Source organism: Pristiophorus japonicus, chromosome 4 (genome assembly GCF_044704955.1).
Source record: "Pristiophorus japonicus isolate sPriJap1 chromosome 4, sPriJap1.hap1, whole genome shotgun sequence".
NCBI classification, from domain to species: domain Eukaryota; kingdom Metazoa; phylum Chordata; class Chondrichthyes; family Pristiophoridae; genus Pristiophorus; species Pristiophorus japonicus.
This window is the reverse complement of record NC_091980.1, coordinates 11,831,685-11,854,066: the sequence shown is the minus strand read 5'-3', so window position 1 is coordinate 11,854,066 and position 22,382 is coordinate 11,831,685. Positions and strand designations below refer to the sequence as shown.

Genomic DNA, 22,382 nt, shown 5'->3' with positions numbered 1-22,382 from the left:
ACTCCCAACCCTGGCACCTGCTCGACTACATCATTGTCTGAGCCAGGTATCACAAGGATGTGCGCATCACACGCTCCATGACAGGAGCTGTTGACAGCTGGATAGACCACCGCCTAATTTGATCCATCATCGACATTATCATAGCCCCAAAGCACGGGGACAGCAGAAGCAGTGCCGCAAGAAAGTCAATGCCAGGGGACTTAAATACTCAGCTAAGAAATTCCTATACAGCTAGCGCCTCACAGCTCATCTGGCATGCCTTCATGAGCCTGAGATACTGAATGCCCGCAGTGCTTGGTCTGCCCACCAGGCCTCTATAACCAGTGCCCGTGAAGAGACAATTGGACACTCAACAGGAAAACAGGAAACATCAGGACTGGTTTGATTAAAATGATCTGGAGATCCAATTTCTAATAGATCGTAAGTGCAGAGCATTTCTGAGCCCACGCAACAACCCAACTTGGGAGCAGCAAAGCAATGTTACAGACGGCTCAAGGCTGAGTTTCAACAAAAACCCGAGACCTAAAATACAGGTGGTGGATGGAGAAAGCACAGGAAATACAACAACTGGCCAACAGCCATGATATTCGAGGATTCTTCATTGCTGCCAACGCCACATACTGTCCAAACTCCCAAGGCCACACCACACTCCTGGCCAAGAATGGTGAAACACTCATCAAGGACACCGAGGCTGTCAGGGCCCGCTGAAAGTAGCACTTCGAAGGTCTCCTCAATTGAGGCTCCGCCTTTGATTTCGAGTGTTCTCGACTCCCACCCGCAGCATGCGACACACCCCCACCTCAGTGAAACCCCAACACTGCAGAATGTAGGCAAAGCCATAAATCAGCTCAAAAATAAAAAGGCTACAGTTGTGGATGGAATCTCTGATGAGGCGCTCAAGTATTGTGGAAAGGCACTGTTGGCGTGGGTACAATACCTCATCTCTCTCATATGGAAGTACAAGAGCATGCCGGGACATGACAGAGATGCAGTGATCGTGACCATCTTTTAAAAAGGGGACAAGTCCGACTGCGACAATTACAGAGGAATCTCCCTACTATCAGCGACTGGGAACATTGTCGCCTGAGTTATCCTCAACTGTCTTCTCCCTGTGGCCGAGAATCTCCTCCCGGAATCATTGTGCAAATATCGACCCCTACAGTGCACACCGGGCATGACGTTTTCAGCGCGACAGTTGCAGGAAAAATTCAGTGAGCAGCACCAGCCCTTATACTTGGCCTTTTATGATAGTACAAATGCCTTTGACGCTGTCAAACGTGAGGGTCTATGGATCGTCCTCCTCCATTTTAGATGCCCTCAAATGTTTGTCAACATTCTTCCCCTGCACCACGATGACATGCAGGACGTGATCCTTCCCAACGGATCCATTACAGACCCAATCCACATCCACACCGAGGTCAAATAGGGCGTCATTGCTCCAACCCTCTTCTCAATGTTCTTCGCTGACATGCTCCACTTCGCAGTCAACAAGCTCCCAGCTGGAGTGGAACTAAACTACAGAACGAGTGGGAAGCTGTATAACCTACGCCACATCCAGGCCAGGTCCAAGACCACCCCGACCTCTGTCATTGAGCTACAGTAGGCAGACGCCGCCTGCGTCTGCGAACATTCTGTGGCTGAACTCCAGGAAATTGTCGATGTATTCACCGAGGCATATTAAATATATTCAAAAAGGAGTTAGATGAAGTCCTTACTACTAGGGGAATCAAGGGGTATGGTGAGAAAGCAGGAATGGGTTAACTGAAGAAGCATGTTCAGCCATGAACTCATTGAATGGCGGTGCAGGCTAGAAGGGCCGAATGGCCTACTCCTGCACCTATTTTCTATGTTTCTAAAGCATGGGCCTGTCCTCACCGCATAGCACTGCCCGCCAGTATCAAGATTTGTGGCATGGCCCTCGACAACGTGGATCATTTCCTATCCCTCAGAAGCCTCTTGTCAACAAAAGCAGACATTGATGTGGCGATTCAACACTGCCTCCAGTGCAGCAGTGCAGCCTTCGGCCACCTGAGGAAAAACGTGTTCGAAGACCAGGCCCTCAAATCTACCACCAAGTTCATGGTCTACAGGGTTGTAGCAATACCCACTCTCCTGTATGAATCAGAGACATGGACGATGTACAGAAGACACTTCAAGTCGCTGGAGATATATTGCAAACGATGCCTCTGCAAGACCCTGCAAAATCCCTGGGAGGACAGGCACACCAACATTAGTGCCCTGGTCGAAGCTAACATCCCCAGCACTGACCACACTCGATCAGCTTTGCTGGGCAGGCCACATGGTTCGCATGCCAGACACAACACTCCCTAAGCAAATGCTTTATGCGGAGCGCCTTCATGGCAAACGAGCCAGCGGTGGGCAGCAGAAACGTTACAAGGACACCCTCAATGCCTCCCTGGTAAAGTGCGACATCACCAAGGACACCTTGGAGTCCCTGGTCGAAGACCACCCTAGGTGGAGAAAGTGCAGCTGGAAGCGCGCTCAGCTCCTGGAATCTCAATGCCAAGAGGGTGAAGAGGTTAAGCGCAGGCAGCAAACGGGGCATGTGGCAAACCAGTCCAACCCAACCCTTCCCTCGGCGAATGTGTGTCCCACCTGTGACAGAGTGTGCGGCTCTCATATTGGACTGTTCGGCCATGAAAGAACTCACTTCAGGAGTGGAAGCATGTCTTCCTCGATTCCGAGGGACTGACTATGATGATGATGACTTTAATACAAGGAGTATAGTGAATCAGGGGGACGAGCTAAGAGCACAGATGGACACTTGGGAATATGACATTATAGCCATTACAGAAACATGGTTGAAAGAGTGGCAGGTTTGGCAGATCAATATTCAAGGCTGCAGGATATTTAGACAAGATAGAGAGGGCAGCAAAAAAGTGGATAGCATGTTTCAGGAGGTAGTTAAACCGCAGCTTAAAGGCGTGCAGGTGGAGGGGAGGAGGGTGACCACCAGACATAGTAAGTGTGCAAGGCAGGTAGCACAGGAGTTCCCCCTTGAGTCCGTCTCGCTTTCAAACTGATAGTTAATTCTGAGTATCGGTAAGGACGATGGTGCCGCTGGGGAGTGCAACCAGAGCAAATTCCAAGGCACCACGGGTGGCTCAGCTGCACAGGGAGGAGGGACGAAGAACAAAAAAGCCCTAGTGAAAGGGGCTTCTATAGTTAGGGGAACAGTCACGCATTTCTGCGGCTGTAGACATGACTCACCAATGGTTTTGTGCCTCCCTGGTGCATGGCACAAGGAGGTCACAGGGTGGGCAGAGGGCATCCTGAGCGGGGGGTGGGTAAACAGCTAGAGGTCGTGGTCCATATTGGGAGCAACGACTTAGGTAAAATGATGGACGAGGTCCTACAGGTAGAAGTTAGGGATCTAGGAAGACAATTAAAGGGTAGGACCTCAAAGGTGGTAATCTCTGGGTTTCTATCGGTGCCACGTGCTAATGAGTATATGAATAGAAGGATAGAGTGGATGAACACCTGGGTGGAAAATTGGTATACCAGGGAGGGTTTTAAATTCTTGGGGCTTTGGGACCGCTTCTAGGTGAGATGGGACCGTTACAAACCAGACGGGTTGCACCTCAACAGCACCAGGACTAATATCTCGCAGGGAGATTTGCTATTGCTATTGAAGAGAGTTTAAACTAACATGGCAGTGGGACGGGAACCGCAGAACGAATTCAAAAGGGAGGGAAGTAAAGCAAATGTATGATAGCAAGAGTCTAGAAAACGAATCTGTAAGACAGAGGAAACAGGGCTTCGTGTGTAGTAAGCAAGGTGGCCTTCCTCTGCTGAACGGTATATATGTTAATGCAAGGAGTACAGAGAATAAGGCAGATGAGCTAAGAGCACAGGTAGACACTTGGGAGTATGACATTATAGCCATTTCATAAGCATGGCTGAAAGAGGGGCCGGTTTGGCAGATCAATATTCCAAGCTTCAGGAATTTTACCACGATACAGTGTGGGGTAAAAAGCGGGGCAGAGTTGCGGTACTGATTAAAGAAACTATTACACCGGTGAGGAGGGATGATATGAAAGAGGGTTCATGAAATCAGGCCATATGGTTCGAATTGAAAAATAATAAAGGTACGCTCACATTGCTGGGCCTGTATTATAGACCCCCAAACAGGGGGAGGGAGATAGAGGAGCAAATATATAGGCAAATTGCTGTGAACTCTATAAAAAAAACATAGGGTAGTAATAGTAGCGAATTTTAACTATCCAAATAGTTATTTCGACAAATTTAGTGTAAAAGGTATAGAGCATGCAGATGTCTTGACATGCATTCAAGAGAATTAATTTAGTCAGTATGAAGTACGCCCAACAGGAGAGTGGGCAGTCTTATATTTCGTTTTGTGGAATGAAGTTGGGTAGGTTGAACGGGTATTAGTGGGGTAGCACTTGGGTGCCAGTGACCACAATTCAGTCAGATTCAAGTTGGTTATGGATAAGGATAAGAATATGCCTGGTTTAAAATTTCCGAATTGGGGAAAAACTAATTTTCCTAAGTTAAGGACTGATTTGGCCATAGTGGACTGGAAAGAGCTACTTGTGGGTAATTCTGTGTCCGAACAGTGGAAGGCATTCAAGGAGGAAATCCGGAATGCTCAGGCCTGACATGTTCCCTTAAAGAAAAAGGCTGGCAAAAATAATTCTAGAGCAGCCTGGATGTCTAGGGACTTGCAGGGGAGGATTAAGAACAAAAGGCATTATTATATCAACGGCTAAATACTTCAGAATCTTTAGAGGAATATAGAAAGTTAAGAGGCAAAATTAAAAAGGATATTGAAATGATAAGAGAGAGCACTAGGAATTCCTGGCCAGTAAAATTGAGCAAAACCTTAAGATGGTCACTAAATAAATTAAGAATAAGATGGTAATTAAAGGAAGGGTAGGGCCTCTTAGAAACCATGAGGGTAATCTTTGTGTGGAGGCAGAATATGCTGGTAGGGTGTTTAACGAATACTCTGCATCTGTTTTCAGAAAGGAAAGAGATAGTGCAGAAACTGCTATAGAGGAGGGGTGTGAGAGGAAGTATTATGGAGTTTAGCAGCTCTGAAAGTAGATACGTCCCAGGCCCAGATGAACTGCATCCGAGCATGTTGCGCAAAGTAAAAGAGGAAATAGCAGAGGCCTTGACCATCATTTTCCAGTCATCTTTGGATATGGGCATGGTGCCGGAGGATTGGAGGAATGCAAATGTAGTACCCTGGTTTCTAAAGGGAAAAAGGGATAGGCCGTGGAATTACAGACCTGACAGCCTAACATCCATGGTGGGAAAATTATTAGAAGAAATCCTGAAAGAGAGGAAAAATCTGAATTTGGATGGGCAAGGATTAATTAGGGACAGTAAGCACGGATGTGTGAAGGGAAGATCGTGTTTGACTAATCTAATTAATTTTTTGAGGAGGTAACCAAGAGGGTCGATCAGGGTAGTGCATACGATGTAGTATATAGTCGTTTAGCAAGACTATTGATATGGTCCCACATGGTAAACTGGTCATGAAGGATAAACCCCATGTGATGCAGGGCAAAGTGGCAAGTTGGATCCAAAATTGACTCGGAGGCAGGAAGCAATGTGTAATGATTGATGGATGTTTTTGTGACTGGAAGGATGTGTCCAGTGGGGTCCCACAGGGCTCAATATTGGGTTCCTTGCTTTTTGTGGAATATATCAACGATTTGATTTTGAATATAGTGAGTTTGATTAAGAAGTTTTCAGACGATACTAAAATTGGCTGTGTGGTTGATAATGAAGAGGAAAGTCATGGGCTGAAGGAGAATATCAATCTACTGGTCGGGTGGGCAGAGCAGTGGCAAATCGAATTTAATTCAGAGAAGTTTGAGGTGATGCACTTTAGGAGGGTTAATAAGGAAAGGGGGGATACACGTTAAGAGGTAGGCCACTTAATAGTGTAGAGCAACAAAGGGACCTTGTAGTGCTTGTCCACAGAACCCTGAAAGTAGCAGGTCAGGTCGATAAGGTGGTAAAGAAGGCATAGAGCATGCTTACATTTGTTGGTCGAGGCATCGAATATAAGAGCAGGGAAGTGATGCTTTAATTGTACAATATTTTGGTTAGGCCACAGCTGGAGTACAGCATGCAATTCTGGTCCGTATTAGAGGAAGGACGTGATTGCACTAGAGAGGGTGCTGAGGAGATTTACTAGGATGCTGCTTGGAATGGAGAATCTTAGTTATGAGGACAGATTGTTCAGGCTGGGTTTGTTCTCATTGGAACAGAGAAGGTTGAGAGGAGACCTCATTGACGTGTACAAAATATTGAGGGACCTGGACATAGTGGATAGTAAGTGTCAATTGCCATCTGTGGAGGGATCTATGATGAGGGGGAATAGTTTAATGTGTTTGGTGGAAGGTTTAGAGGGGATTTAAGGAGGGCTTCTTCACGCAGAAGGTTGTGGGGATCTGTAATTCGCTGCCTGGAACAATGGTGGATGCAGAAACCCTCACCACGTTTAAGATATGTTTGGATGGGCTCTTGAAGCAAGCTGCAGGAATATGGACCTAGAGCTGTTAATTGCGATTAGACATTGGGCGGAGCAGATGTAATGTTTATTACTGTAGGGAATAGAATTTGACAAGCTTGATCTACTGGAATAGTTTTGATCGCCTGGAAGGGTCGGAGCGGAATTTTCCGAGATTTTTTATTCCTAAATTGGCCTGGGCTTTTATCTGTTTTTTGCCTGTACCAGGAGATCACATGGTTCCGGTTGGGGTGGCGTGTATATGTTTTCATTATAAGGGGTGTCGCAGATGTGTCAGCTGGACTGGGTAGGCTGGGTGTTCTTTGCCTTTCCGTCATTTTGCATAGGTTTCTCTGCAACCTTTAGGGCTGCTGATCAAGTGCCGTGCAGCTTTTTGTCAGCCGGCGGTGACACGATGGGCCAAAATGGCTTCCTTCTGCGCTGTAAATTTCTATGTTTCTATGTTTCTAAAAAGGAGGGGTTCGTCATGGTATTGATGAAAGAAACTATTACAGCTGTGAGGAGGGATGATATGTAAGAGAGATCATCAAATATGGGTCGAATTGAGAAAAAAAAAAGCGACTATCACACGGCTGGGCATGTATCATAGACCCCCAAATAGTGGGAGGGAGTTAGAGGAGCAACAATATGTAGGCAAATTGCTGTGAAGTCCAAAAACCGTAGGGTAGTAATAATCGGTAATTTTAATTATCCAAGGATGAATTAGGTCAAATTTAGCATGAAGGTTATAAAGGCTGTGGAATTCTTGAAATTCATTCAAGAGAACCTTTTTAGTCTGTAGCCAGCAAGCCCAACACAAGAGGGGGCGGTCTTGGATTTAGTTTTGGGGAATGAAGCTGGGCAGTTTGAAAGGGTATTAATAGGAGAGCACTTGATTGCCACTGACTATAATTCAGTCAGATTCAAGTAAGTTATGGATAAGGACAAGAATAGACCTGGAATAAAAGTTCCAAACTGGGGAAAAGCTAATGATGCTTGGTTAAGGAGTAATTTGGTCATAATGTACTGGAAACAGCTACTTGTGAGTAAATCGGTGTCAGAACAGTGGGAGGCATTCAAGAATGTGATCCGAAATGCTCAGGCCAAATATGTGCCCTTAAATAAAAAGGCACGAAAAGATAATTCTAGAGCCCCTGGGATAACTAGATACTTACAGGGGAGGATTAATTAAAAAATGGACGCTTATGTCATATACCAACGACTAAATGCTATAGAATATTTAGAGGAATATAGAAAGTAAAGAGGCAAAATTAAAAATGATATTAAGAATGCTAAAAGGGAGCATGAGTAATTCTTTGCCAACAAAATTAAGGAAAACACTAAGATTTTCTATAAATATATTCAGAGTAAGTGAGTAATTAAGGAAAGGGTAGGGTCTATTACAGACCATGAGGGTAAACTTTGTGTGGAGGTGGAAGATGTTTCTCAGGTTCTTCACGAATACTTTGCATCTGTTTTCACAAAGGAAAGGGGCAATCCAGATACTGCTATCGAGGAAGAGTGTGATATTCTAGGTGGAATAAATATAGTGAGAGAGAATGTATTCGGGGTTTTAGCAGCTTTGAAATTAGATAAGTCCCCGGCCCGGATGAAATGCATCCCAGGCTATTGAACGAAGTAAAAGTAGAAATAGCAGGGGCCTTGACTATCATTTTCCAGTCCTCTTTGAATCTGGGCATGGTGACGGAGGATTGGATGAATTCTAATAGAGTATCCTTCTTTAAGAAGGGAGAAAAGGATATACCAAGTAATTACATGCCTGTCAGCCTAAAATCAGTGGTGGGAAATATATTGGAAAAAATCCTGAAAGAGAGGAAAAATCTACATTTGGAAAGACAGGGATTGATTAAGGACAGTCAGCATGGATTTTTTAAGGGAAGATCTTGATTGACTAATCTGATTGAATTTATGGAGGAGGCAACGAAGAGAGTCGATGAGGGTAATGCGTACAATGTAATATATATGGACTTTAGCAAGGCTTTTGATAAGGTCCCGCATGGTAGATTGGTAATGAAGGTTAAAGCCCATGGGATACAGGGCAAAGTGGCAAGTTGGATCGAAAATTGGCTCGGAGGCAGGAAGGAAAGCTTAAAGAGTGATGGATGCTTTTGTGACTGGTAGTACGTTTCCAGTGGGTTTCCGCAGTGCTCAGTATTAGGTCCCTTGCTTTTTGTCGAATATATCAGCGATTTAGATTTGAATATAACGAGTATGATTAAGAAGTTTGCAGACGACACTAAAATTGGCTCTTTGGCTAATAATGAAGAGGAAAGTCATGGGCTGCAGGAGGATATCAATCTACTGGTCAGTTGCACAGAGCAGTGGCAAATGGAATTTAATTAAGAGAAGTGTGAGGTGATGCACTTTAGGAGGGCTAATACGGAAATGATATACACATTAAGCGGTAGGCCACTTAATAGTGTAGATGAACAAAATGATCTTGGAGTGCTTACCCCAGGAAATTGCAGGCCAGGTGGATAATATTGTTACGAAGGCATATGGAATGCTTGCATTTATTGGTCGAGGCATCGAATATAAGAGCAGCGTGGTTATGCTTAAAATTTATAACACATTGTTTAGGCCACTGCTGGAATACTGCATGCAGTTTTGGTCGCCGTATTATAGGAAGGACGTGTTGCACTAGAGAGGGCGTAGAGGAGATTTACTAAGATGCTGCCTGGAATGGAGAATATTAGTTATGCGGACAGATTGGATAAGCTGTGCTTGTTCTCATTGGAACAGAGGAGTTTTAGAGGACATCTCATTGAGGTGCACAAAATATCGAGGGGCCTGGATATAATGGATCGTAAGGGTCTATTGCCATTGGTGGAGGGGTCTATTACGAGGGGGCATAGTCTTAAGTTGGTTGCTGGAATGCATAGAGGGGATTTCAGGGGAGGGGGTTCATTATGCGGAGGTTTGTGCGGATCTGGAATACGTTGCCTAGAAGAGTGATGGTAGCAGAAACCCTCACCACTTTTAAAAGAGAGTTGCATGGGCACTTGAAGTGCCATACCCTGCAGGGTTACGGACCGAGTGTTGGTAATTAGGATTAGACTGGATGACCTTTTGTTGGACGGCACCAATATAATGCTTAACTACTGCAGTGAATAGAATACGGCCAGAGTGATCTCCTGGACTAGTTTCGATCGCCTGGATGGGTTGGAGAGGAATTTTCCCAGATTTTATTCTCCCTAAATTGGCTGCTGTTTTTATCTGTTTTTTACCACTTCCAGGAGATCATGTGGCTCCGGTTTGGAGTGGAGTGTAGATGTTTTCAGTGTCAGGGTGTTGTAGGTGTGTGAGGCTCACTTGTTGGGCTCGGTGCTATTTGATTTTCTATCATTGTTCATGGGTTTATATATAATCTTTAGGGCTGCAGATCAAGGGCAGTGCAGCGCTTTGTCAGCGGGCACGGACACAAAGGGCCAAAATGGCCTCCTTCTGCGCTGTAAATTTCTATGTTTCTATTGTTCTAAAAAGGAGCGGAGTATCGTGCTACTGATTAAAGAAAGTATTACAGCTGTGCGGAGGGATGATATGCTAGAAGGTACATCAAATGTGGCCATATGGGTCGAATTAAGAAATAAAAAATGGGCGATAACACGGCTGTGCATTTATCATGAACCCCCAAACAGTAAAAGGAGATAGTGGAGGAAAAAATATGTAGGCATATTGCTGTGAAGTCCAAAAACCGTAGGGTAGTAATACTCAGGGATCTTTACTCTCCAAGGATGAATTGGGTCAAATTTAATGTGAAGGGTAGAGAGGATGCGCAATTATTGAAATTCATTTAAGAGAAATTTTTTTAGTCAGTATGTAGCAAGCCGAGAGGGGGCGGTCTTAGATTTAATTTTGGAGAATTTTGCTGCGCAGGTGGAAGGGGTATTCGAGGGAGAACACTTGGGTGCCAGTGACCATAATTCAGTCAGGTTTAAGTTGGTTATGGATAAGGAGATGGATAGGCCTGGAATAAAATTCAAAATTGGGGAAAAGCTAATGTTGGTAAGTTAAGGATTAATTTGAGGAATATAGCAAGTAAAGAGGCAAAATCAAAAAGGATATTAGCAATGCTAAGAGAGAGCATGAGAAATTCTTAGCCAACAAAATTAAGGAAAACCCTAAGATTTTGCATAAATATTTTAAGATTAAGCGGAAACCTAAAGAAAGGGTAGGGCCTATTAGAGACAATGAGGGGAATCTTTTTGTGGAGGTGTAAGACGTTTGTCAGGTTCTTAATGAATACTTTGCATCTGTTTTCTCAAAGGAAAGGGGCAATGGAGATACTGCTAACGAGGAAGAGTGTGATATTCTGGATGCAATAAATATAGCGAGAGATTAAGTATTAAGGGGTTTAGCAGCTTTGAAACTAGATAAGTCCCCAGGCCTGGTTGAAATGCATCCCAGGCTGTTAAGCAACATAAAAAAGGAAAAAGCGAGGCCTTGATCACCTTTTTCCAGACGTCTTTGAATCTGGGCATTGTGCCAGAGGACTGGATGCCTGCTAATGTAGTACACTTGTTTAAGAACTGAGAAAGAGATAGGCCGAGTAATTACAGGTCTGTCAGCCCTACCTCTGTGGTGGGAAAATGTTTTGAATAAATCCTGAAAGATTGGAAAAATCTACATTTTGAAAGGCAGTGATTGAATAGCGATAGTCAGCACGGATTTGTTAAGGGAAGATCTTGTTTGTCTAACCTGAGTGAATTTTTTGAGGAAGTAATGAAAAGGGTCAATGAGGGTAGTACGTACCATGTAATATATATGGACTTTAACAAGGCCTTTGATAAGGTCCCGCATGGTAGACTGCTCATGAAGGTTAAACCCCATGGGATCCATGGCAAAGTGGCAATTTGGATCCAAAATTGGCTCGGTGGCAGGAAGCAAAGTTTAATGATTGATGGATGTTTTTGTGACTGGAAGGATGTTTCCAGTGGAGTACCGCAGGGCTCAGTAGTGGTTCCCTTGATTTCTGTGGTATATTTCAGCGACTTAGATTTAAATATAGGGAGTATGATTAAGAAGTTTGCATACAAAACTAAGATTGGCTGTGTGGTTGATAATGAAGTGGAAAGTCTTGGCTGCAGGATGATATCAATCTACTGGTCAGATTGGCAGAGCAGTGGCAATTGGAATTTAATTCAGAGAAGTGTGAGGTGATACACTTTGGGAGGGGTAATAACGAAAGGGTATATAAATTAAGCGGTAGGCCATTTAATAGTGTAGATGAATAAAGAGACACTGGATTGCTTGTCACCAGATCCCTGAAAGTAGCAGGCCAGGTTGATAAGCTTGTTAAGAAGGCATACGGAATGCTTGCATTTATTGGCCGAGGTGTGGAATATAAGAGCAGGCAGGTTATGCTTAAATTGTGTAATACCTTGATAAGCGCATAACTGGAGTACTACGTATGGTTCTGGTCGACATAATATAGGAAGGACGTTATTGCACTAGAGAGGGTGCAGAGTAGATTTACTCTGATGCTGCCTAGAATGGAGAGTCTTAGTTATGAGCACAGATTGGATAGGCTGGGTTTGTTCTCATTGAAACAGAGGAGATTGAAAGGAGACCTTATATTGGTGTACAGAATATTGAGGAGCCTGAACATAGTGGATAGTACGGGCCTATTTCCATTGATGCAGCGGTCTATTACGAGGGGGCATAGTTTTAAACTGGTTGGTGGAATGGTTAGAGGGATTTTGAGTGGGGGCTTCTTTATGCAGAGGGATGTGGGCATCTGGAATTCGCTGCCTGGAAGAGTGGTGGATGCTGAAATCCTCCCCACTTTTAAGAGATGTTTGGATGGACCTCGATCTGTAAATTTGAATTAGACTGGATGACCTTTTGTTGGACGGCGCAGATATAATGCTAAGTACTGCAGGGAATAGAATAAGACAGGTTGATCTCCTGGACTCATTTCGATCGGCTGGATGGGTCGGAGAGGAATTTTCCCAGATTTTTCTCCCAAAATTGGCCTGGGTTTTTAGCTGTTTTCTTTGCCTCTCCCAGGAGATCAAATGGCTCAGGTTGAGGTGGAGTGTAGGCTGTTTCATTATAAGGGGTGTCGCAGTTGTGTCAGGCGGACTGGTTTGGACTGGGTGCTCTTTTCCTTTCCATCTTTGTTCATAGATTCATATGTAACCTTTATGGCTCCTGCCCAAGGGCCTTGTGACTATTTGTCAGACGTCGTGGACAAGATGGGCCGCAATAGCCTCCTTACTCACTGTAGATTTATCTATTGCTATGTTTCTAATGCACTGGCAAATTATATTTCATTAATCCTTCATATATATAAAATACGTTCTCTTTTTGTGTTCAGTAATCTGCATTTACACTCTCCTTGGTCAGGTTCAAATTCTTCTTTTAATGATTGTCATTATGTTTTCCCCTCTTTTAGGCTTTCTGTTTCAGCCACACATATTTGTTTCTTTCTTTCTTGCACCACATTAACATTCAAATAAATTGAAATTCGGTTGAAATGTTGTACATTAGGAAAGGGGGAGGTGCAACGAGACCTGGCAGTCATGGTACATCAGTCATTGAAAGTTGGCATGAAGGAACAGCAGGCGGTGAGGAAGGCAAATGGTATGTTGACCTTCATAGCTAGGGGTTTTGAGTATAGAAGCAGGGAAGTTTTAATGCAGTTGTATAGGGCCTTGGTGAGGTCTCACCTGGAATATTGCGCTCAGTTTCGGTCTCCTAATCTGAGGAAGGATGTTCTTGCTATTGAGGGAGTGCAGTGAAGGTTCACCAGACTGAGCCCCGGCGGGATGGCTTGCCTGACATATGAGGAGGGACAAGATCAACTGGGCCTTTATTCACTGGAGTTTAGAAGGATGAGAGGGGATCTCATAGAAACATATACAATTCTGACAGGACTGGACAATTTAGATGGAGGAAGAATGTTCCCGATGTTGGGGAAGTCCAGAACCAGAGGAAGCAGTCTAAGGATTACGAGTAATGCATTTAGGACTGAGATGAGGAGAAACTTCTTCATTCAGAGTGTTGTTAACAAGTGGAATTCCCTACCACAGAGCCTTGTTATTGTAAGTTCGTTGGATATATTCAAGAGGGAGTTAGATATGACTCTTATGGCTAAAGCGATCAAGGTATATAGAGAGAATGCTGGAAAGGTATACTGGGGGAATGATCAGCCATGATCTTATTGAATGGTGGTGCAGGCTCGTAAGGCCGAATGGCCTACTGCTGCACCTATTTCCTATGTTTCTATGTTTCTGTGTTTGTTTTGAGAAATACCTGCATTTACAGAAAATGTGATGTGCTTATAAACGAGAAGCCGTGCAAGACTACTTTATCCTATGTGTCTGATTCGGTCTTTCACACACAATCAAATGACACACGAGATGTGCACTTCAACTTTACATCCAGCCCGATGCTAAAACTGTCCTTGTGCTACAAATGCAGATTTACTGTAATCCTCAATCTCCCAGATATTACTCATAGCCTGCAATATAGAATGATAGTTGCTTGCTATATTTCCCACAATTCAGAAAATGAAACTTGGATCCACTGCTATCATCATTTGATGCCTTCTCTTATTGTTGAGGTGTTAATCTTCTGATTTATGCTGATGTTATATTGTAATTTCACTGTGTTAGTAGATTAGATTAAGAATGATAATATAGAACCAAGAAGAGAAACATGTTTGCTTTATTTATATACTTGCATGTTGAAGAAATAGGATTTTAGATTTTTTATATTAACACTTTTCTGAATAACATCTCGTGAAGTTTAGCTGACCATGTGGCACGATCTTGGCATCCTACAGGACTCGAGAAAGTGCGTGAGATCGTACGTATGTGCCGATTCTATCCATCTTTTTAGCTTCAAGACGACACAGAGGTAGTGTCACATCTGTATGATGATTTGTTGTCATTCCAAGATGAGGAAGCAACAAGCTAATATTTTCTGCACAGAAAGGAATGTTGGGGAAAAAGCAAAAGAGATCTGCTGTCGGTAAAATCGGTATAGTTACGTGCTTTAATTAATTATTTAAGAAATATATAGTTCAGAATAATTTCTCAGGCAGAAAATATAATTGTGGAAGGAATGTATATTTAAGTAACTGTTAGTGACAAAAACAATCTTAGCAAGATATATCTGTAGATAGAGTGTAGTTGGCTGATAAGGAAGTGATAATTCTGCAGCTTGATAGAGGACATCTGTGAAAGCAATAGAGCCAGCTGATAAAGAGGTAATACACCTTGTAGTTCAATCAACGGTCTTTGCTCGTCTTAAAATGTCCCACTTTTGGCTTTGTTGTGTAATTGACCTTCAGCATAAAGATTTGATTAACATCCTAACATGAACCATGTAGGCTCTACTACTTTGGCCTTAAATAGCGGGAAAGTAACCACCAATTTGAGAGTCTGCTTGTCCGGCTAAAGGAAGTCCAGTGACAGTCGAGGTGAAACATCTTCTCGTGCCTCGCAGATACCTTTGAAATTGTTCAGTTTGCAGACAACCCTTTAGTGTCAAACGTTATTTTAAACATCTAATATTGTATCAATATTACAATAAGTATTAATACATGCAATCACTTAGAACATGAATATTTTGTACTTCTTTAGTTTGAATATTATTACTGCAAAAACTTCATATTAAATATAATCTTGACAAAAGGGGGACTAAGGAGTTTGGAATGTTTATCGGAATGTCTCGAACTAAAGCATAAATATGTATCAAGGTTCGCAATCTAGCGCCAAAACTTGTCGAGCTGTCCCATGGCCCAATCAAGCAACAACCTAACATAATCATAGTCACCAAATCATATTTTTCAGCCAATCTCCCAGATTCCTTCATCACAATCCCTGGATATTTCCTGTCCCACTGGCAGGACAGACCCATCGAGTTGGCTGCATGTGGCATACAGTCGGGAGGGAGTGGCTTTAAGTGTCAACGACATTGACTCCTGATCCCATGAAATTTCATTGCATAAGATCAAGCCTGGACAAGGAGACCCGCTGAAGACTATGACCGAACACCCTCCCTAAACTGAAGAGTCAGTACTGTTCCACGTTGAACAACACTTGGAATAAGCACTGAGGGTAATGAATTTACTTTGTGTGTGAAACTTCACCGTCTCTCAACAAGACTTTTTCGGTAATTTGATTACTGACCGAGCTGGCCGACCCTGAAGCATATATTTCAAGATTGGGTCTGCAGCAGGTGGTGAGACAACTAACACGATGGAAAAAATTACTTGAACTCCTCCTAACCAACTTAACTGTCGCAGATTAATCTGTCCATTGTTGACCGTGATCAGGGCACATTCATTGTGGAGACAATTTCCCATCTTCACGTGAAGTTACCCTCCAACATATTGTGTAGCACTACAACCATGCTAAATGGCAGAGTTTCAGTCCAGACAGTACAGCTCAAAACTGAGCATCCATGAGATGCCTTGAGCCATCTCACCACAAACTGCGACCTCATGACCCGGCATATATCTGATTCTGCCATTACGATCAAGGCAGGGGTCCAACGCTCGTTCAATGAAGAGTGCAAAAGAGCATGACAGAAGCAGCACCAGGTATACCTAAAAATTATGTACCAAACTGGGGAAGCTGCAACACAGGTACATGCAAGTTAGTCAACGGAAGCAGCATGCTATAAACAAAGCTAATGATAAAATTAACGGATCAGATCAAAGCTCTGCAGTGCTGCCACAACCAGTCGTGAATGGAGTTGACCATGAAAAACATAACGGTTGGAGGAGGCTTCATGCATAAGCCTATCCTCACCGATGTTGGACCATGCCACAAAAGTGCAAAAGTCAAGCATGAAGCATACAACCATCTTCAGCCAGAAGTGCTGAGTGGCTGATCAATATCGTCCTCCTCCTGAGGTCCCCACAGTCACATGAGCCATTATTCATCCAATTCGGTACACTCGATGTGACATCAAGAATTCGCTGAGTTCAATGGATAGAGCAAAGTCGATGGACCCGACAACATCCCGGCTGTCACGTTGAAAATATGTGCTCCAGAACTTGGCGTGCCTCTAGCCAAACTAATGCAGGGCAGCTACATGACTGACACCGAGCCGACAATGCGGACAACTGCTCAGGTATGTCCTCTCACCAAGAAGCAGGACAAATCCAATCTGGTCAATAAGGAACTCAGCGGTCTACTCTCAATCATCGGCAAAGTGATATGAGGTTTCGTCAAAATGCTACCATGTGCCAATCATTCACCGATAACCTGCTCACCGCTGCACTGTTTTGGTTTCCACCAGAACCACTTGGCTCAAGAATTCATTACAGCCTTGGTCCCAAGATGGACAAAATAGCTGAATTCCGGAGATGACGTGAGCGTGATTGTCCTGGACATCAGCATTTGACCGAGTGTGGCATCAAGGAGCACATTAAAATTCAATGGTAATCATGAGGAAGAGTCTCCACTGATCGGAGTAATACCTAGCACAAATGAAGCTGGTGGTTTTTGTTGGCATTCAATCATCACAGCCCCAGGACATCACTTCTGGAATTACTCAGAGCAGTGCCTATGCCAAACCATTTTCAGCTGCTTCATCAATCACCATCCCGCCATCATCACGTCTGAAGTGGCAACGTTCGCTCCTGATTTCAAAGTGTTCAGTTCTATTCTCAGCTATTCAGAAAATGATGCGGTACATGCCCCATGCAGCAAGACCTGGACGACATTTATGCTTGAGCTGATAAGTCACAAGTAACATTCACATCAAACAACTGGCAGCCAATTGCCATCACCAACAAGCATAAGTCTAACCACCTCCCCTTGATATTCAACAGCATTATCGTCGTCGAATCCCCCAGCATATACATGCTCGCAGTCAACGTTGTCCAGAAACTTAACTGGAGCGCCACATAAATACCGTGGCAACAAGAGTCGGTCAGAGATTAGGTTTACTGCAGCGATTGTCTCACCTCATGACTCCCCAGAGTCTTTCCACTACCAACAAGGCACAAATGAGGAATGTGATGGAATACTCTCCCCTTGCCTGGATGAGCGCAGCTCAAATAACACTCAAGAAGGTCGACACAATGCAGGACAGAGCAGTCCTTCACCTTTAACATTCACTGTCCACCACACATGCACCGTGGTTTCCGTGTGTGCCATCTACAAGATGCACTGTAGTAACTCGCCAATACTTCTTCGGCAGCACCGCCCAATCTCCCCAAAGGCAGCAATCGAATCAGAGCAGCATCAGCTGCAATTTCCCCTCCAAGTTGCAAACCATCCAGACTTCGAAGTATATTGTCGGACCATCATCATTGCTGCGTCAAAACCACAGAACTCCCTCCCTAACTGCACTGCATGAGCTCCTACACCACATGAATTCAGCACTTCAAGAAAGTGGCTCAGCAGTACCATCTCAATGGGCACTAAATCCTGAGCATGCTTGCGACGTCCACATCCCAGAACGAATAACAAAACTATGGCACTGCTTATGTGCAACAAAGACACTTATTGGGAATCATAGAATCTTGATTGTTCACAGCTCATAGGAAGATTTTTGGGGCAATTGGATTCGAACTGCTTCTTTATTGATCTATGCCAAGTTAATCCAACTGCCCTACTCATCCTAGGTATCATATGTTTTAACCTGCATCAAATGTCCATTCACTGCTACATTAAATGATTGAATGAACTCTGCCTCAGCTACATCATCTATCAGATAGTTCCATACTAAGAATCGTAAGAAATAGGAGCAGAAGTAGATCATATAACCCTTGGAAGCTGCTCCGCCACTGAATTAGATTATGGCTGAACGTTTAGCTCAAATCTACCTGACTGGACTATGACCATATAGTTTAATTCTTTAACAACCTGCATTGAAATGTTATGTCGCTTCACTGGTAATTGAAGTGATTTCTGAATTAGAATATTTGAAAATTGTCTCAGGTTGGTGACACGACCCTTTACGATATGGTTAAAAGATTGCGGTCATATGAGTTTACCTGATTACTCCGAAATGCTTCAATAGCTAGTCAGAAGCCATTATCAAAATGAATATAATTTTCTTCACGGGATCCGGGCGTCGCTGCTATGGCTAGCATTTATTGGTCATCCCTAATTTCCCTTAACGAGTGGTGTCGGAGGCCATTTCAGAGGGCAGTTAAGAGTCAATCACATGGCTGTGAGGTTGGAGTCATATTCGTGACACATTTCTTCGACGGTTTCCTGACAACTCGCTAGCTACATGGTCACCATTATAAGAATATCTTTTAAAATTCCAAATTTAATGCATCAACTAAATTTAAATTATGCAGCTACGGTGGTGCGATTTAAAATCACGTCGCCAGAATTATTTGTCCTCTTGATCACTGTTCCAGTAACATACCACTATGCTAACGTTCCCCGTGAGATTATCTTCTGCATGTTGCGAAGATTTGAGATCATGGAATCATACAGCAGAAGGGCCTGTTCCTCTGCCAGCTGTTTGTAGGATCTATCCAAATAGTTCCAATCCCCTGCTTTTTGGCCATAGTGCTGCAACATTTTCCTTTTCAAATATATATCCAATTCCCTTTTCAAAGTTTCCATTAATCTGTAAGCAGCACTATATCAGACAGAGCATTATAGATCAAAACAACAAATATCATTAAAGAAAGTATCCTCATCTCCCCTCTGTTTCTTATCACAACACCTTAAATCAGTGTTCTCTGCTTATCGAACTCATGTCTACTTGCTCTATAAAAACGTAATAAATTTGAACAAATCTCTTAAATCCAGGTTCATCCTTCTCTGTGCTGAAGCGAACAATCTCACCTTATCTAGTATTTACAAGTAACGGAAGCCGGACATCCCTGGCTCCATCCCAGTATACCTACTCCGCAATCCCTTCTAGTCGTTGACATACTTCCTAAAATGTGCGGCCCATAATTGGAAACACAATTTCAGCTTCGGCCAAACCAATGATTTATAAAGGGTCCTTGGTTTTGTAGTCCATGCGTCTATTTCTTTAAAGCTCACGACCATGTGAGCTTTTTTTAACAACATTCGCAACTTGTCCTTCCATCTTTAAATTGTATGACTTTACACATAATGGTTGGTACGTTAAAAGGAAGGTGCTTACAAAACAATTAACATTTACTGCGACATCAAAGAGGAGAGGAGCGATTTCGTTCTCCTCTCGAAAAACGTCGTATGTGATCATGCTTTACGATTTTACATTTACAGGTGATAGTGTTTTTCTGTTTTTCGATAAAGAGGTGAAATAAACTGAACACCAGAAAGTTATTCAAGATATATTAAAGTAGGAATTACACGGGAAATAAGAACGGGAACATATTTCCACAGACATGGCTATACATTTTCTAAGGTATGCGTCATCTACTGATGTGAATGACTAAAATACAACAAACTCTTTCTAGACATGAACTGAGAAATTTATCAGGTCGTATGGGAAGCACATTACCTATCATTCGCATTAGAAATTGCTGCCCACATTAATTCCTCACACCACTGTCATCTACACGAATGTCACTCAGTGGTAACGTAGGACAACAGGCCTTCAGAAACAGAAAATCACTCTTGGATGATTACGGCGATAATCGAACAGTGTAACGATAAGTGTCGGGATCAGGCAGCGTCTGAGCAGCTCCATAATAATTTACAGCTTGGTTTGGTGCACTTCTGCATATAAATGATATCATTCGAATCCATCTGCATGCAACAACAGTAAATTTTCGCGTTATAGTCATGCAAGTTATTTCGCACTTGTGTATGCTTAAGGGCGACCAGTAAAATTATGATTAGCAGAAATATAAAGCTCGTTGAATCAAAAATTATTATTAAATATATATTTGCAGTCGATAAATATTCAGCGTGCCTGGGACGGTCAATATATTCATAAAGTTTATCAGTAATGTTCGCTAGAATTGAAAAGAAGATTCTGATCATGCCTGACAGACACGCTTATTCATTTTCCTTCACCATGATAATTACTTTTTATGTGGTGGCGTCCTGTTCCGATACGCGTCGGGTTATTCTGATTTCGTCAGAGTGAAGGCCCACAATTGAAGAGACTTCGATCAGTGGCCTCAATCAGTTCGTAGGTAAGCCGAGCGGTTTGACCAGAATCTGCATCATTAGCAATTAATTTGGTGACCAAGTATCCTCGACCTATTGAGTGCGCCACAATCTCCACTTCAGATGAACTGTTCCACATTAATGGTGAAGTGATAAGCGGAACATTGTCATTTTGATCTAAGATAATAATGCTCACCATAGCAGTGGTCCTCCGTGCGGGAGATCCAGCATCCGGATCTTGAACTTCGACCTGGTAATTCTTCAGTTGTTCATAGTCAAAAGAGTGCAGCACATAAATGCTCCCACTTTTAGAGTTATAGTAAAGTAAGAAGGCGCATGCACATCCTCGATCTGATCCTCCCGAATAGAATAGGAAACGTCCCCATTCTTGTCCAAATCAAGATCCAGAGCGGTATCAGAAAATATCGATGCACCTGGAGTATTGTTCTCCATCAAGTACACATTATATGCGGGTTGTGTAAACCGCGGAACGTTGTAATTTATACAGAGGCAGAAAGGACGACGGTCTTGTTCGTGGAAAGAGCTGGTGCCCAGAATAGCAAGCTGAAATAGATATGTTGTACTGCGGAGTAGTTTCACGGTCCAGGACATCAGTAGTTACCAATGTGTAGTTATTCCTCAGAGCCGTTTGGAGTTTAAATGGTACATTGTTTGGAATCTGACATCGAGCCTGCCCGTTTGCCCCAGAATCTCGATCGGTGGCAGCGAATGCAGCGATTAGCGTTACTCGTGCAGCATCCTCGGGTAACATTTTGGCTACTGATATCAGCTTTATTTCGGGGCGTTATCATTCACGTCAATTACTGTTACCAGAACGGTGCAATGTCCCACATTTGGAGCGCTGTCCACAGCCTGTACCTCAAGCTCATACATTTCACGTTTTTTATAATCCACTAAACCTTGAATTCTGAAATCTCCCGTTTTCAAGTCCAAATTGAACAACTGACGCACACTTTGCAATACATAATTACTAAATTAATAATTGAGCTCAGCATTTACACCTTCGTCTAAATCAGTTGCACTGAGTTTGATCTCCAAAGTATCCTTCCCTGCGTTTTCAAATACACTGGTCTTGTATATTTCATGATCAAAAACAGGCGCGTTATCATTAGTGTCCATTACAGTAATGATAATCTGAGCTGTGCCACGCCTGTGCGGTACCCAACATCGACGGCTGTCAGTATTCGTTCAACGATGATTTTTTTTTCGCGGTCCAAGGGTTTCTCCAACAAGAGTACAGCGTACTTTTTACCATCATTTCTTGTCCAAACTTTGAGCCCGAAATATTCATTTGAATTAATTTGATAGGTGCTGATAGTGTTTGTACTCGCGTTTCGGTCGTGCCCGCTCTTGAGAGAAAAGCGCGCTCTTGGTGCAACTGATTCAGCGACCTGCAATGACAATCTATCCTGCGGGAAATTTGTTGCATTGTGAATTACATCTGATATCTCCAGACTGATATGAAATAATTCGGAAGGATTTTCGACAGCTAGTTCCAAAGAGACGGAACATGTGGAGCTGTCCATACAAAGCTGCTCCCTGTCGATTTTTTCAATAACAAATAAAATACCATTTTCCACATTTACCTCGAAATATGGCTGTCCGTCGTCAGGGAGCAGATGAAGCTTCCGAGCTATTAATTCGCAAAGGCTTATCTTTAAATCTTCAGCGACGTTTCCAACAAAGGCATCAATCTCCAGTTCCTCCTGTACAGTGTAGCTAATCTGTGTGAAAATCAGTTCCGAGAAAAAAAGCAGGAACACAAAATACACCCGGCTGCCGAGTGCACTCGCCAT

General features: G+C 43.2%; 1 pseudogene; it reads right to left on the bottom strand.

The window, feature by feature from the left end:
• Nucleotides 1-18,115: 18,115 nt before the first annotated feature.
• LOC139261962 (protocadherin-10-like) lies at nt 18,116-22,382 on the bottom strand (annotated as a pseudogene).